Source organism: Macaca nemestrina, chromosome 3, assembly GCF_043159975.1.
Source record: "Macaca nemestrina isolate mMacNem1 chromosome 3, mMacNem.hap1, whole genome shotgun sequence".
In the NCBI taxonomy this organism is placed as follows: domain Eukaryota; kingdom Metazoa; phylum Chordata; class Mammalia; order Primates; family Cercopithecidae; genus Macaca; species Macaca nemestrina.
Genome location: NC_092127.1, coordinates 102,207,381 through 102,221,986, shown reverse-complemented (window position 1 = coordinate 102,221,986; position 14,606 = coordinate 102,207,381). Strand labels below are relative to the sequence as shown.

General features: G+C 40.3%; 1 protein-coding gene across 3 annotated transcripts in view; it reads left to right on the top strand.

The window, feature by feature from the left end:
* LOC105479662 (ALF transcription elongation factor 1) overlaps positions 1-14,606 on the top strand; it is a 202,959-nt gene that overhangs the window by 14,811 nt on the left and 173,542 nt on the right. The window lies entirely within an intron of this gene.

Genomic DNA, 14,606 nt, shown 5'->3' with positions numbered 1-14,606 from the left:
ATATATATATTTTTTTTGAGATGGAGTCTCACTCTGTTGCCCAGGCTGGAGTGCAGTGGTGCGACCTCAGTTCACTGCGACCTCCACTTCCCAGGTTCAAGCGATTCTCCTGCTTCAGCCTCCCAAGTAGCTGGGATTCACCACGTTGACCAGGCTGGTCTTGAACCCCTGACCTCAGGTGATCCCCCTGCCTTGGCCTCCCAAAGTAGTGGAATTACAGGCGTGAGCCTCTGTGCCACACCAAAAACATATTAAATGTTTTTAAATATTACTACTACCCCTTGTAGTAACATTCTAGCAATTACAGAATTGTTTTTATTGTTACTTTTATCATAATTTCTATTTATTAATTAAATTTTTTTTTTTTTTTTAAGACAAAGTTTTGCTCCTGTTGCCCTGGCTGGAGTATAGTGCCATGATCTTGGCTCACTGCAACCTCTGCCTCCCAGGTTCAAGTGATTCCCCTGCCTCAGCCTCCCAAGTAGCTGGGACTACAGGCACATGCCACCACACCTGGCTAATTTTTGTATTTTTAGTAGAGACAGGGTTTCACTATGTTGGTCAGGCTGGTGTCCTGAATTCCTGACCTCAGGTGATCCACCTGCCTCGACCTCCCAAAGTGCTGGGATTACAGGTGTGAGCTACCATGCCCAGCCATAATTTCTATTTATGATAGAATTATTTTCTCCCTTCTTGCTACTGCATTTGACTAGTCTAAAAAATAAAAACATTATAGGAAATGTAGACTCAGACTTATTTAACTAATATTTATAATGCCACAGAATAGATGATGGTGCCTGCAATTGTGGACCAACCCAAATGTTCTCCCACTTCTCCCCCTTTCTGGTTCACTTAGGAAATGATTCAGTTCCTGGTCATCACTGTGGGCCTGTTAAACTTGGTTTACTCTCTCCCCTCACCAAAGGGAAGACAGTTGACCCTGACTGCTGCAATTCACATTCTGCTAGAGCCTGGGGGAAAGCTGTTATCATTTGTCTTTAGGTTTATTCATAATGTTGGGTTACACATACGTTTTACATTTTTATGTAGTTAAATGTCTTGTCCTTTATGGATTCTGGCCTTGATTGCCCTTAGAAAGGTCTTTCCTCCTCCAAGATTGTGAAAATAATGTCATGTGTTCTTTGCTGGCACTTGTACGATTTCATTTTTGCATTTAAATCAGAACTTGTAAGCTGGTGGACTGTGGGACAGATCTGGTCAACATATGGGTTTTGGTTGGCCTGTCACAGAATTCTGAAAGAAATTATCTGCCAATGTTTTTTACTTAACAATCTTCTATCTTCTCATGAAAAATTTAAGATTTAGCAACCCTGGGCTTGCATTGCCATGTAGCAGTGCTCAGACAGAATTGAATAGCTTCAGCTCTTTTAAGCAGAACACAGGCTTTCTAATTCAGAACTTCCCAAGTGGTATGCCATCAAATGCTTTTCAGGTGTGCCATGATATTGATTTCCCCCCACCCCTCCCCGCAAGCCTAAAGGTCAGCCAGAGCTCCTATCTAATTTCCCCCGCAGACATCTGCTTTGTCCGTTTGCCCCAGAGACTTGATGTAAAAAAAAAAAAAAAGTTGAGAAAGCACTGACGCTTTTCAATTCGTTATAGCCCTCTGCACAGCCAGATTCACACATTTAGTTAGCTGCTTGACCCTCTTTGACTTTTTAATATTTTGATCCATATGTAGTTAACTTGAATATATTGTATATTTCATATTAATAGGAAAAGGTAAAGATGGGGGATGTTAGGGAACCATTTTTTTTTCTTTTTCTTTTTCTTTTTCTTTTTTTTTTTTTAAGATGGAGTCTCACTGTCACCAGGCTGGAGTGCAGTGGCACGATCTTGGCTCACTGTAACCTCCACCTCCCAGGTTCAAGCAATTCTCCTGCCTCAGCCTCCTGAGTAGCTGGGACTGCGGCACACACAACCATGCCCAGCTAATTTTTGTATTTTTTAGTAGAGACGGGGTTTCACCATGTTGGCCAGGATGGTCTTGATCTCTTGACCTCATCATCTGCCTGCCTTGGCCTCCCAAAGTGTTGGGATTACAGGTGTGGGCCACTGCACCTGGCTAGGAACCATTTTTTTTTTTAAGCAAAAAGCTAGACAATTGTTTCATCGTTATTTATTAAATCACCTATCTTTTTCCCGCAGATATGAATGCTAGGTCTAAATTTTATCACAGTTCTGGGGCTGTTGTTGGGCTGTCTTTTGCTCCATTGATGTGTCTTTTGGCAACTGTGGCATATTGTTTCACTGTATCTTTATATGTCTTAATATTGAGGCAGATTCTTTGTAATTCTCATTTTTAGAATTTTAATAGCTATTCATTCTCATGCTTCTCAATATACTCTGAAGTAATTAATCATTTTCTAAAAAAATTATGATTGGCATTTTGATTGGAATCCCTTTGAATTCATCAGTTAGAGTTGACTACTGTAGGCTATTAAAACATCTTCCTATAAGAATGTAGATGTCAGACTGGTGAGAATTTAAGGAGCTGAAGAAATTTTAAATTTTAATTGTAAGATTTTCGTGGAGGTCTGATTTTTCAAAAAGGTTGAGTTATTGACGTTGGTTCGTGTGTTATTTCTGGTAGATGAATCAATTATAGTGGGTAAAAGTATTATCACTGACATGATTAAAAAGATATTTTAGCTTAAAACCTAGATGACAGGTTGATAGGTACAGCAAGCCACCATGGCATGTGTGTACAACCTGCGTGTTCTGCACATGTATCCCAGAACTTAAAGTCAAAAAAATACATATATATATATTTTTTGTTTGTTTTTGAGATGGAGTCTCACTCTGTCTCCCAGGCTGGAGTGCAGTGGTGCAGTCTTGGCCCCTCCACCTCCCAGGTTCAAGCTTTTCTCCTGCCTCAGCCTCCTGAGTAGCTGGGACTACAGGTGCCCACCACCACACCTGGCTAATTATCGTTTTTTTTTTTTTAACATGTCGTCCAGGATGGTCTTGAATTCCTGACCTTGTGATCTGTAAACCACCCCCTACTTCCCGCCTCCCAAAGTCCTGGGATTACAGGCATGAGCCACAGCACCCGGCCTAAAAAAAGATACTTTATATTCTCTTACTTATTTTTTTTTTTTTGGTTTTGCTAATTATTAAGTTTGGATAGGTAACTGCCCCTTATAACATTCTAGCAATTACAGAGTGTTCTTATTATTTGTTACTTTTATCATAATTTCTGGCTCCTCACCTCCTCAGTATACTCCTTTTAATTTTAGTACCTAGTACAAGTGGTAAGCTTGGGGATATCCTTTAAAAAGTTCTATTTTTAATACACACCAGTAGCTCACTTGTTTAAATGTTTAATCATGATAGGTATTTAATCTTTTAGTTGCCCAGAAAAAAAAAAAACATTAAATTCATGTGGAACTGGTCCAGGACTAGGACATATTTGCAAAGGAAAGAGATGTATATTGAGTACGCAGCTCTAATCATTCAAACTAAATTGAAGTCTGAGCATGAACCCTTACTTTGCTCAGGGCTATCAAAAGTCATAAGCATGGACAGAATATTAATGTAATGTGTAAAGACAATATTTGTTGTAGTTCTTAGAAACAATAAGCTTATTCTGTGACTTCCAGATTTATCAGCACTTGACACTGTTGAATTTGAGCTCACTTATATATTTCTTCCCCTTCCTTCCCTCCCCCTTTTTAATAGTTCTTTCTAACAATTGTTACTGGAGTCTAACAGACTGAGAAAGGCAGACGTTGTTAGTACAGTTTAGGGCATTTCCTTTTCTTTTCTCTTTTTTTTTTTTTTTTTTGAGATGGAGTTTTGCTGTTGTCGCCGAGGCTGGAATGCAATGGCATGATCTCAGCTCGCTGGGTCCTCCACCTCCTGGGTTCGAGCGATTCTCCTGCCTCAGCCTCCCGAGTAGCTGGCACACCACCATGCCCAGCTAATTTTTGTACATTTTTAGTAGAGACAGGGTTTCACCATGTTGGCCAGGCCAGTCTCAAACTCCTGACCTCAGGTAATCTACCTGCCTCGGCCTCTTGAAGTGCTGGGATTACAGGCGTGAGCCACCGCGCCCAGCCTAGTTTAGTGCATTTTCATAAAGTGAACACGCTTGTGTAACAGATCAAGACCAGCTTTCTAGAATTCCCCTCCTATCCCCTTTCAGCTACTACCTCCCTTAAAAGTCACCACTGTTCTGACTTCTTCTAACACCCTGCATTTGTTTTGTCTGCTTTTCAATTTTATTTAAATATAATCACATAGTATATACTCCTTTATTTTATAAAGTTTCCATTCATTTTGATATTTGAAACACTGTGAGGTTTAGGGGTCAATTTGCATGACTTTTGGCTCCCCAAAAGCTTAACTACGAATTAGCCTACAGTTGACTGGAAACCTTACAAATAACATAAACAGCTGATTAACACATATTTTGTACATGTATTAAGTACTGTATTCTTACAATAAAGTAAGCTAGAGAAAAGAGAATGTTATTAAAATCATGGCTAGGTATGGTGGCTCATGCCTGTAATCCTAGCACTTTGAGAGGCTGAGGTGGGCAGACTGCTTGAGTCCAGGAATTCATTTGAGACCAGCCTGGGCAACATGGTTAAACCCTGTCTCTGCAAAAAATACAAAAATTAGCTACCTGTAGTCCCAGCTACTGACGGGTTGGGGTGGGGTAAAGGCTTGAGGTGGGAGGATTGCTTGAGCCCTGGAGGTCAAGGCTGTGGTGAGCCGAGATTACACCACTGCACTCCAGCCTAGGTGACAGAACAAGACCTGTCTCAAAAAAATCATAAGATAAAATGCATTTACTGTTCATTAAGTGGAAGTGGATCATCATAAAGGTCTTCATTTTCATCCTCTTCTTGCTGAGTGTAAGAAGAAAGTCTTAATGTCTCTGAGGCAGAAGAAAATCCACATGTCAGTGGACTTGCACAGTTCAAGCCCATGCTGTATTTTATTTCTTCTGTTCAATATATTTAAATATCTTTATCATATATTTTATATGAGGATATTACTTTCCCATCAACTTCTCATGGTCTAAGATGATAATATAATTATCCTTACTCTTTGTTCCACCTCCTTACTGTCACCTTCCCTCCAGCTAGTCTGTTTTGGTTTTATCCAGATTGATAGCATATTTTATTTTATGATTATTTGTGCCCTTGCAAGCTTTGTCTTTAAAATGACAATGAAAGTGGAAAAACCAATAAGCATTATTTACATTATTTTGATTGAGAAGGAAAATGGTGTCTAGGATTTTATTTCTCCTCCAACATCAGCCCCAAAACTACTTGAACAGAAGATTCATATTGATCAGGACTAATGAACTATCATTAACTGAATAACTTGTTCAAATTAATACCAAATTTTAAATTGCTTCATCTTTGAATAGTGCTTTTGCTTTGATTGGACTTTCTAATTTCTTTTTCCTTATTGAAGGAGAAAATGTGCCTTTTTGCCATTTCACTAATGTGTTCCCCTTCTTACTCTTTTGTATCAGCTGCTTGAAATGTCTAATTTTCTCTTTGGAATCTTGAAACTAAAATTAAATTTTACAAAGTGTGTGCTAAATCACATTCTTCTGAAATTGGGCACAGGTAACTGAAGCCAGAGAGTAAAGTTGGGATATATTCTGGGAAATTTTTACTTGAGGACAGGGGAAAATGTGTTAAGGTAAACCATAAGAATGAAAGAAATGTCATTTCAGGCTATACCACCAAATGGATGGGACATAATTTTATTGTCTTCTGCCATTCAGAGTGGGTACTGAAGTGTTTTAGGAGATTTGCTGAGATGCTTTTCAGTTTTTGGGAAGATTTGAGGGATTGGATTTTGTGAACCTTGAATCATATAGGATGGAATACTGTAGCCCTGGAAGCTCTCCTTTTCGAGTTTGAAATAATGTTTAACTCTCCTAATTGAGAAGAGTTTTCAATTATTGAGGAAGCTACAAGGTGTTAAACAGATTAACATCTATTATATGGACAGATCTTCTTTGTGCAAGTAAATCAAGGCCCAAACTTCTAGATGCTTACTAGAGAGATTAATGGCTGTAGGTCATGTTTTCCTGAAATAGTGATTGGCTTGGACATAGTAAATAGTGCACACCTGGAATTGTGAAATGGGGAAATAAGGTTTCCACATTTTCAAGTGAACTAGTTTCTGGCCTGATTTACAAGTGCAAGAATAATTCTTATACAAAACACCTTGTTTTCCTTCACTTTAGAAAATGATTGCTAACTGATAAGTATGTGTCATTGTCATATGTAGTTTAAGATGAGTCACTCAGTTTGATGGGTTTAGAAGAGTTTAGATTCAGACTTATCTGAGAAGTGAGGAAATATTTTTTGGAATTAGTTATTTCCCAAAAGGAAAGTTAAATTTTGCATATAAGGAAACACTGCTACTTAGTATTTACTCTTCTACAAGTGGCAAAATCATGTTGAAAAACAACAGAAGTAACTTTATTGAGGTATAATTTACATGCTATTTTAAGTATACAATTTAATTTTTAGTAACTTTACCGAGTTGGGCAACCGTTAGTACAATCCAGCTTTAGAACATTTCCATCTAGATGGAACTACCTGATTACAGTTAATCCCATTTTCATTCCCAGTCCCAGGTAACCATTAATCCTCAATAATTTTGCCTATTCTGGACATTTTATATAAGTACAATCGTACAATATATGAGTTTTTGTGACTGGCTTCTAAGGATAAAGTTTTCAAGATTCATCCATATTGTAGCATGTATCAGTTTTTTAGTCTTTTTTATTGCTAAATAATATTCCATTGCACAGATGTGCCATCTTTGTACTATTTGTCAGTTAATGGACATTTAGGTAGTATCCACTTTTTTGTTTTTATGAACAGTGTTCCACATGTGTTTTTATTTCTTTTGGGCAGATGTTTAGGAGAGGAATTGCTTGCCTCTAAGGTAGGTTTCTGTTTAGAGTCATCTTTATTCTAAGCTCACAAGCCATTGTGCCCAAGGGTCAGTTTTGTTTATTTGCATGTACTTTTTCTCTCTGTCTTTAGCCCTGAACTCCCTACTAAGGCTAAGAGTTGGAGGAGAATGAATTAATGTTAATAATTATTTTGTGCCTTCAGTATAATGGACACTAGTCCAGGCATTTGGCATTATATCATTTTAGGTGATGAACTTGGTCCAGGTGGTAGATAAGATGAACACTGAGTTGAATTGCTGGGGATAACATTGTCTTTGTAGGGATACTAATTTTATACTGTCTAGATGTGGGAAAGAAACATTTTTCTTTCTGGAGGCCTTCCATTGTAACAGTACTTTTCTTCTGAAGCCATAGTAGTCAGCCTCCTTTAGGAAGAAGAGAATTTCAGTTCCGGTTTCTCCTGTTTTGCAGAAGCTGGGGAACCATTATTTCAAAATCTGAGTCATGTTTTCTATGCTCTGTAAGGTGTTCATATTAGTAGCCTAATTTTACTGGAGAAAGCAAAGGCCTGCAGAGACCTTCATAGCTGAGTATGTGAATCAGACTATGGAGAATGCTGGGACAACTAGGTCATTTCCGGTTGGAATTTTTTTTTTCCTTATTTCTTGAGACGAAATCTCACTCTGTCGCCCAGGCTGGAGTGCAGTGGTGCGATCTCCGCTCACTGCAACCTCTGCCTCCCAGGTTCAAGCAATTCTCCTGCCTCATCCTCCCAAGTATCTGGGTCTACAGGTGCATGCCACCACACCTGGCTAATTTTTTATTTTTAGTAGAGACAGGGTTTCACCATGTTGGCCAGGCTGGTCTCAAACTCCTGACCTCGGGTGATCCTCCCGCCTCAGCCCCACAAGGTGCTGGGATTACAGGCCTGATCCCGCTAAGCTACCACGCCCAGCCCTGAGCCACTGTGCCTAGCCCAATTTTGCCATACTTAAAGAAACAAAAAACAGGCCGGGCGCGGTGGCTCAAGCCTGTAATCCCAGCACTTTGGGAGGCCGAGACGGGCGGATCATGAGGGCAGGAGATCGAGGCCATCCTGGCTAACACGGTGAAACCCCGTCTCTACTAAAAAATACAAAAAACTAGCCGGGCGAGGTGGCGGGCGCCTGTAGTCCCAGCTACTCGGGAGGCTGAGGCAGGAGAATGGCGTAAACCCGGGAGGCGGAGCTTGCAGTGAGCCAAGATCGCGCCACTGCACTCCAGCCTGGGCGACAGAGCGAGACTCCGTCTCAAAAAAAAAAAAAAAAGAAAAAAAGAAACAAAAAACAAAAAAAACACTATCCTTTTTACTTCTTTTCTTTGCTGAACTATTTTAGAGCAAATTCCACTTCACTTCTGCATACTTTATGTGCATCTCTAAAAATATATGGATATTTCCCTACATGAATACATACCAGTCTCACACCTAATAAAATTAACATCTTGGATTCATCTAATACGTAGTCTATCTCTGAACTTTCTTCTTTTTCTTTTTTTTCGTTTTTGAGACGAAGTTTCACTCTTGTTGCCCAAGCTGGAGTGTGATGGTGCAATCTGGGCTCACTACAACTTCTACCTCATGGGTTCAAGTGATTCTTCTGCCTCAGCCTCCCGAGTAGCTTGGATTATAGGCGCACATCACCACGCCTGGCTAATTTTTTGTGTTTTTAGTAGAAACGGGGTTTCACCATGTTAGCCAGTTGGTCTCAAACCGCTGACCTCAAGTGATCTGCCCACCTCAGCAGATCCCAAAGTACTGGGATTACAGGTGTGAGTCACCATGCCCGGCCCCAAACTTTCTAGATTGTTTTAAAATGTCTTTTAAAATTGTTTTTGGCTGGGTGTGGTGGCTCATGCCTGTAATTCCAGCATTTTGGGAGGCCAAGGCGGGTAAATCACCTAAGGTTCAGGAGTTCGAGACCAGCCCAGCCTACATGGTGAAACCCCATCTCTACTAAAAATAAAAAAAATTAGCAAAGTGGGGTGGCATGACCCTGTAGTCCCAGCTACTCAGGAGGCTGAGGCAGCAGAATCGCTTGAACCCAGGAGGCAGAGATTGCAGTGAGCCGAGATTGTACCACTGCACTCCAGCCTAGGCGACAGAGTAAGACTCTATCTCAAAAAAATAAATAAATAAAATAAAAAATAAATAATAAAATTGTCTTCATCCTGATTCAAGGAAACCAAAGTTCACATATTGCATTAGGTTTTGTCTCTTGAGTCTTAATCTAGAGCAGCATTTACTCTATTTACTTGTGGGGTGGGAGCATTTACTAGTTAAGGAAACAGAGTTGAATGTATGTCCTACTTTGTGGATTTGTTTGTTTCCTATTAATGTGTTTAACTTGTTTCAATATACCAGTAGTTCTTAACGGAGGACAATTTTGTTTCCCTCTCTTCCAGGGGACATTTGACAATGTCTAGAGAGATTTTTAGTCATCACAATCTAGTGAGTAGAGGCCAGGGATGCTATTAAACATCTACAATGCACAGAATGGCCCCCACCACAAATAATTTTCTGGTTTCTAATGTCAATAGTGCTGAGATTGAGAAACTGTCAACCTATCCCATGTATTTCCTGAAGAATGAAGTTAGCACTAAAAGCTTGGTTAGATTCAAGATAACTCTTTTTGCTTAAAATAGTTTAATTGCCCAGGAGTGCTGGTATTCTGTTTTGATCTGGGTGTTGGTTACAAGAGTATATCATTCTGTGAAAATTTATATGTGACCTCTGCACTTTAAGAAATGTATGTTATTTTTAATTTTAAAAGTTTACATTAAAAAAAGAAACCTCTTTAGTTGTATTGGGTCCCTTCTTCTTTTTGTCTACTACTTCACACTTCTTAAATAGTTCAATAAATCTTTAAAGCCTCATTCCCTTTTAAAGTTCCTTAATAGTCATGTTTTTTTTGTTGTTGTTTGTTTGTTTTTTGTTTTTTTGTTTTTTTCCAATGTGAGAGACTGGTAGAGATGGGGAAAAAATGGGTGCCTTTTGAACCCATTGTTGGGATGGCTGAGTGTCTGTTAGGGAATTCAGAGTGCTGGTACTTTCCTTGCTCTGGAGAAAATTGCAGAGTTGCCCTAAGGGAGGGACACCTAAATGATAAGTAATGTTAGGCCCCTTGGGTTTTCTGTGAAAGCTTAAAGGAGAAAGTCATTCCAGATGGGATGGTTTGAAAGCAGAGACTGGCTTTCATGAGCTGTGGAATTTGGGAAAGGGGCATTCTGGGCCAAAAGAACCAGGGAAGGTAAGGAATGCATTAGGGGTGTGCTGGGAACCTTTTCTTGAGGGATGTCTTAAAGCCAGCTTCTCTCCTCTGTCTCTGATAAATAATTGGAAGGAAAGGCAATGAATTTTTTTCTGACAGTTGGTTCTAACTGGGGGCCAGGGCCTCGTTTGCAAATGAAAGGACTGCTGTTGGAGTAGTTGAAATCACAATGGGCCCTGACTCTTTTCACATCAAAGTGTAAAAGAATCTCCAGGGGTGATAAATGGGGGCTGCTGGACTCATTACTTGTAAACAAAGCTGAGGGATGACCTCTACATTTTTTTTAATTAAAGGAAAACAGGGTTTCCTAGTGGTGAGCATGGGCCTGCTCTCCGTTTGAATTTTGACTGTTCACACTGGAAAAGATCTTTGTTGAGGTTACAAGGGAGCTGCCACTGTCTCCCAGGATTTACTCCAAATCTCAAACACTACTGGAAAAATGCTGTGCCTAGGACGGCCCTGCAGGTATCCCGCGTGTGTTGAGAATTGAAGTGCAGTGGGTTCTGCTGTGTTATTGTTACAGTAAAGTGGAACAGGGCGGGATTTCTGAGTGCTGCTCCTCTCGGGAGACTGAGGGCTCCTTTACTCCTGTTCCCACCCAACATCAGCAGGAAAACTCCTTTATTCCTGTGCAGTGTAGAAAAAGGTTCGTTTTTAAGTAAATTCTTAGCTCTTTGTAAAAGAAGTCCAAAGGCAGTGGTTTTAGAGTTTAAAGATAGTATTTCTTTTTATTTGTGTAGTTACAAGGCTTTGAATATGATCAAAACCTTTAACCAAAACTAAAGTATGTGCATACTTTATGGTGTTGAAAGCAACACTATTAAAAATAGTACAACATTTTATGGGATTAAGATAGCAAATTGCTGCCTAAATTCAGCCTGCAGTTAAGGCCCACCTTCAGTAAACTCTCCTTGTGTAGTCAGCTCCTCACCAAGCTTATCTCTTACTGTTTTTCCACTTGGCTTCTCTGTTGCGGTCAGTCCAAGCCCTAACCGGATTTTAAACAACTGGAGGTCAGAGACTGCCCTTTGTAACCTGAGTGGAACTGGTAAGGCACTGGGCACCCAATAATTCTAATGTATTTACTGACTTTCCACATGTTTAGTAATCACCGTCTGAGCCTATCTTCCAAGCAAGTTGTGAGACTTGAGAAAGGAGCAGAGGTCACAGCTGGCAAGGAGCACAGCATCCCTGGATGGTTGTCAGAGAGAAGCTGTCCTCCAGCTGAAATGTTTCCAACTACACATAAGAGTATTGAAGGCCTTCCATTCCGCTTTGATATCAGAATGGTGAAAATGTGGGAGACACCACAAATTAACCCTGCTTTCATGAGTACAGATACCCACGGCAGTATTTAATTCAATAAGCACAGTGACCAGACGAGACCTGTGCTAAGTATTTGAAAGGCACGCTTTCAATCACATAACTCCCTGTGAGGTTCTGTTGTACAGATGAAAAAGGGAAAAGAAAGGTTAACTGACTCATCAGTGGCTAGCTTCCTTCCAACACCGGACCCTCAAGTCCCTGTTCCATTTTGTCTTTGTAGAAGCTGGTGGCAAGGATATGATTTCTGAGCTCTGGTTTAAAACTCTGAGTCTTGGGCCACAGATCTCTAGCTGACTCTTCTTTTTTGACATGAATGAGATAAAAAGTTGTTCCTGGGAGATAGTTTCAGCATGGCTACAGTAGTCAGAGAAATGTGCATCTTTTCCAATGAAGGAACAAAGCTGATTTCTTTGCACTGGGACATAGTGGGGGTGTGAGAAGGGGAGGCTGGGTGATGAGATAGGGGTCACTAGTGAGCCATATGGCAGGAAAAAGATGAAAAGATTAGTTACCAAAAAAGAAAAAAAAAATTAAGGAATGGAGGTGGTTCCCATCCTAAATTAGAATCTCCCCAGTTTACCTCTCAGAGCTCTTTTCATCGCCGCGGTGAGATGATGTGTGCTCTCCGAGAACACTTTGTGGTCTGTTACAGCATTGCACAGATGTCAGGTGGCTGCCCTGTTAATAAATCAACCTCTCAACGGTTAGAAGTTGTAGCAGTTCTCGTTTTAGATTATCTTTCAACATCCGGCAGAGGCTTACTGTCCCCCGCAGAGCACTTGGTAAATGAGATATGAAATTGTCCTTTAAGAATGGAGGTTTAATTTTCCAGTATGACAGAGTATTTAATAAATGAGAGTGGAGACTATATTTTATTTGTCTAAAATATATATTTTGAAAAATTTGTTCCTCAGTAGCTTGTAAAGGACAAAGGGAGTTGAGAGCAAAGGGAATGCACGAGGTGAGATAGGAGGATATTTGGAACAGTTATTGTTTCATTGGTTTTTTGTTTGTTTGTTTTTCTGTCTCATGTCCTCAACCTGCAGAAGTGACTCTGGTGAGTGGAACACTTCTTACAGGCTCCCTGGGACCCTGCCACTAAATTTTCAGCTGGAGAGGCAGCCTAATTAGGAGAGTTTGCTTTGAAATCAGTTGTATCTGGGTTTGAGTGGTATCCCCATGAGACAGGTAATGCTGGGCAATTTTCTTAACCTCTCTAAACTCTAGTTCTCTCATTTGTAAACTAAGGATCATAATGAGGACTAAATATATACATTCATTTAAAGCCCACAGAGTGCTTGGTACTCAATTGACATTTAATAAATATTAATTTTCTTCCCTTTCTGTTGACTTGCCTTTGATAATTTCAGCACCTAGGGTGTGGAGAATTTGAACTTCATGATGTTCATAGAACACCTGAGGTTTAAAAGTTTGGGTTTCGTTGGGCAGTACAGGGAAAGCAGCCTTCCCGTGCTCTGAGACCCAACTCTGAAGCATTGTCTGGGACCAGCGCCTGGCACTGTGTGTGAACTGTGTAATCACATGTTCCTGCCAACTGTGAGTTCAGGTGGTGATGAGTCTGATTTTCGTTACTCTGGAACTTATATTATTAAGAGTTTGGGTAATTTGAAATGGTAGGTGACACTATGAATTAATTTCTCAATAAAATTCCCATTTCATATTTCTTACTAAAATATTACTTTAAGATATAGTTTAGGGTACATATGAAGATAAGTGTAGGGCACGCGCGGTGGCTTATGCCTGTAAAACTCAGTGCTTTGGGAAGCTGAGGTGGGTGGATCACTTGAGGCCAGGAGTTCGAGACCAGCCTGGGCAACATGGTGAAACATCATCTCTACAGGAAATAGAAAAATTAGCCAGGCGTGCTGGCACACATCTGTAATCCCAGGTACTTGAGAAGCTGAGGCATGAGAATTGCGCGCACCTGGGAGACGGAGGTTACAGTGAGCTGAGATCGCACTACTGCACTCCAGCCTAGGTGACAGAGTGAGACTCTGTCTCAAAAAAAAAAAAAAAAAAAAAAAAAAAAAAAAGATAACTATGTGTAAAGAAACTAGGTATTCATTTAATAATACTTTTTACCCTTTTAGGTCAAGTAAATAGAAATCATATATTTCCTTCAGGTTAGTTTGATTTTAAGTGGAAGTTCTCTGTTCTTAAGATAATCCAATATTCATTCATTCATCAAAGACTTTGTGGAGAGCCTTTGATGTCAAAAGTGTCAACTAGGAACTAGGGAGAGGGGATGAGAAGAAAAACTGGTATCATGGGGGAGGGAAGGAACTGGGGTGGAGGTAGATTAGTCCACAGGGAGTTGACATTAGAGCTTGCGTTCAGGTTACTATGTGCAGGTATTACCATCTACTTTTGTTCATCTAATGCTTTAAACTTTTTAAAAAGCTTATTCCTAGTCCAGTATTGCACTTTAACCTTATAAAGATCTTGTAGGGTAGATCAGGCAGGTATTTCTATTTGAAGTTTAAAGGGATTAAGTGGTTTGCCAATGATCCCAGGGTTAATAATGAAACTGTTTTCTCAACCTGGAGTGAGTTTTCTCTCCCTTTTCCAGCTCCTCAGTCTATTGATATCCTAGTCATCCTTTAAGATTCAGCTGAAATACCACCTTTTCTGTTTTTTTGAGACAATGTCTCACTCTGTTGTCCAGGCTGGAGTGCAGCATTGCACAATCACGGCTCACTACAGCCTCAGTCTCCTGGGCTCAAGTGATCTTCCCACCTTGGCCTCCCAAATGCTGTGATTACAGGTGTGAGCCACCATGACTAGACTGGTTTTTTTTTTAAATATAATTTTTTTGTAGACCTGGGATCTCACCATGTTGCCCAAGCTGGTCCTGAACTTCTGGCCTCAAGCAGTCCTCCTGCCTCAGCCTCCCAAAGTGCTGGGATTACAGGCATGAACCACCATGCCTTGGGTTGTTGTAGTTTTTTGTTTTTTTTTTGAGACCGAGTCTCGCTCTGTCACCAGGCTAGAGTGCAGTGGTGCGATCTTGGCTCACTGCAGTCTCTGCCTCC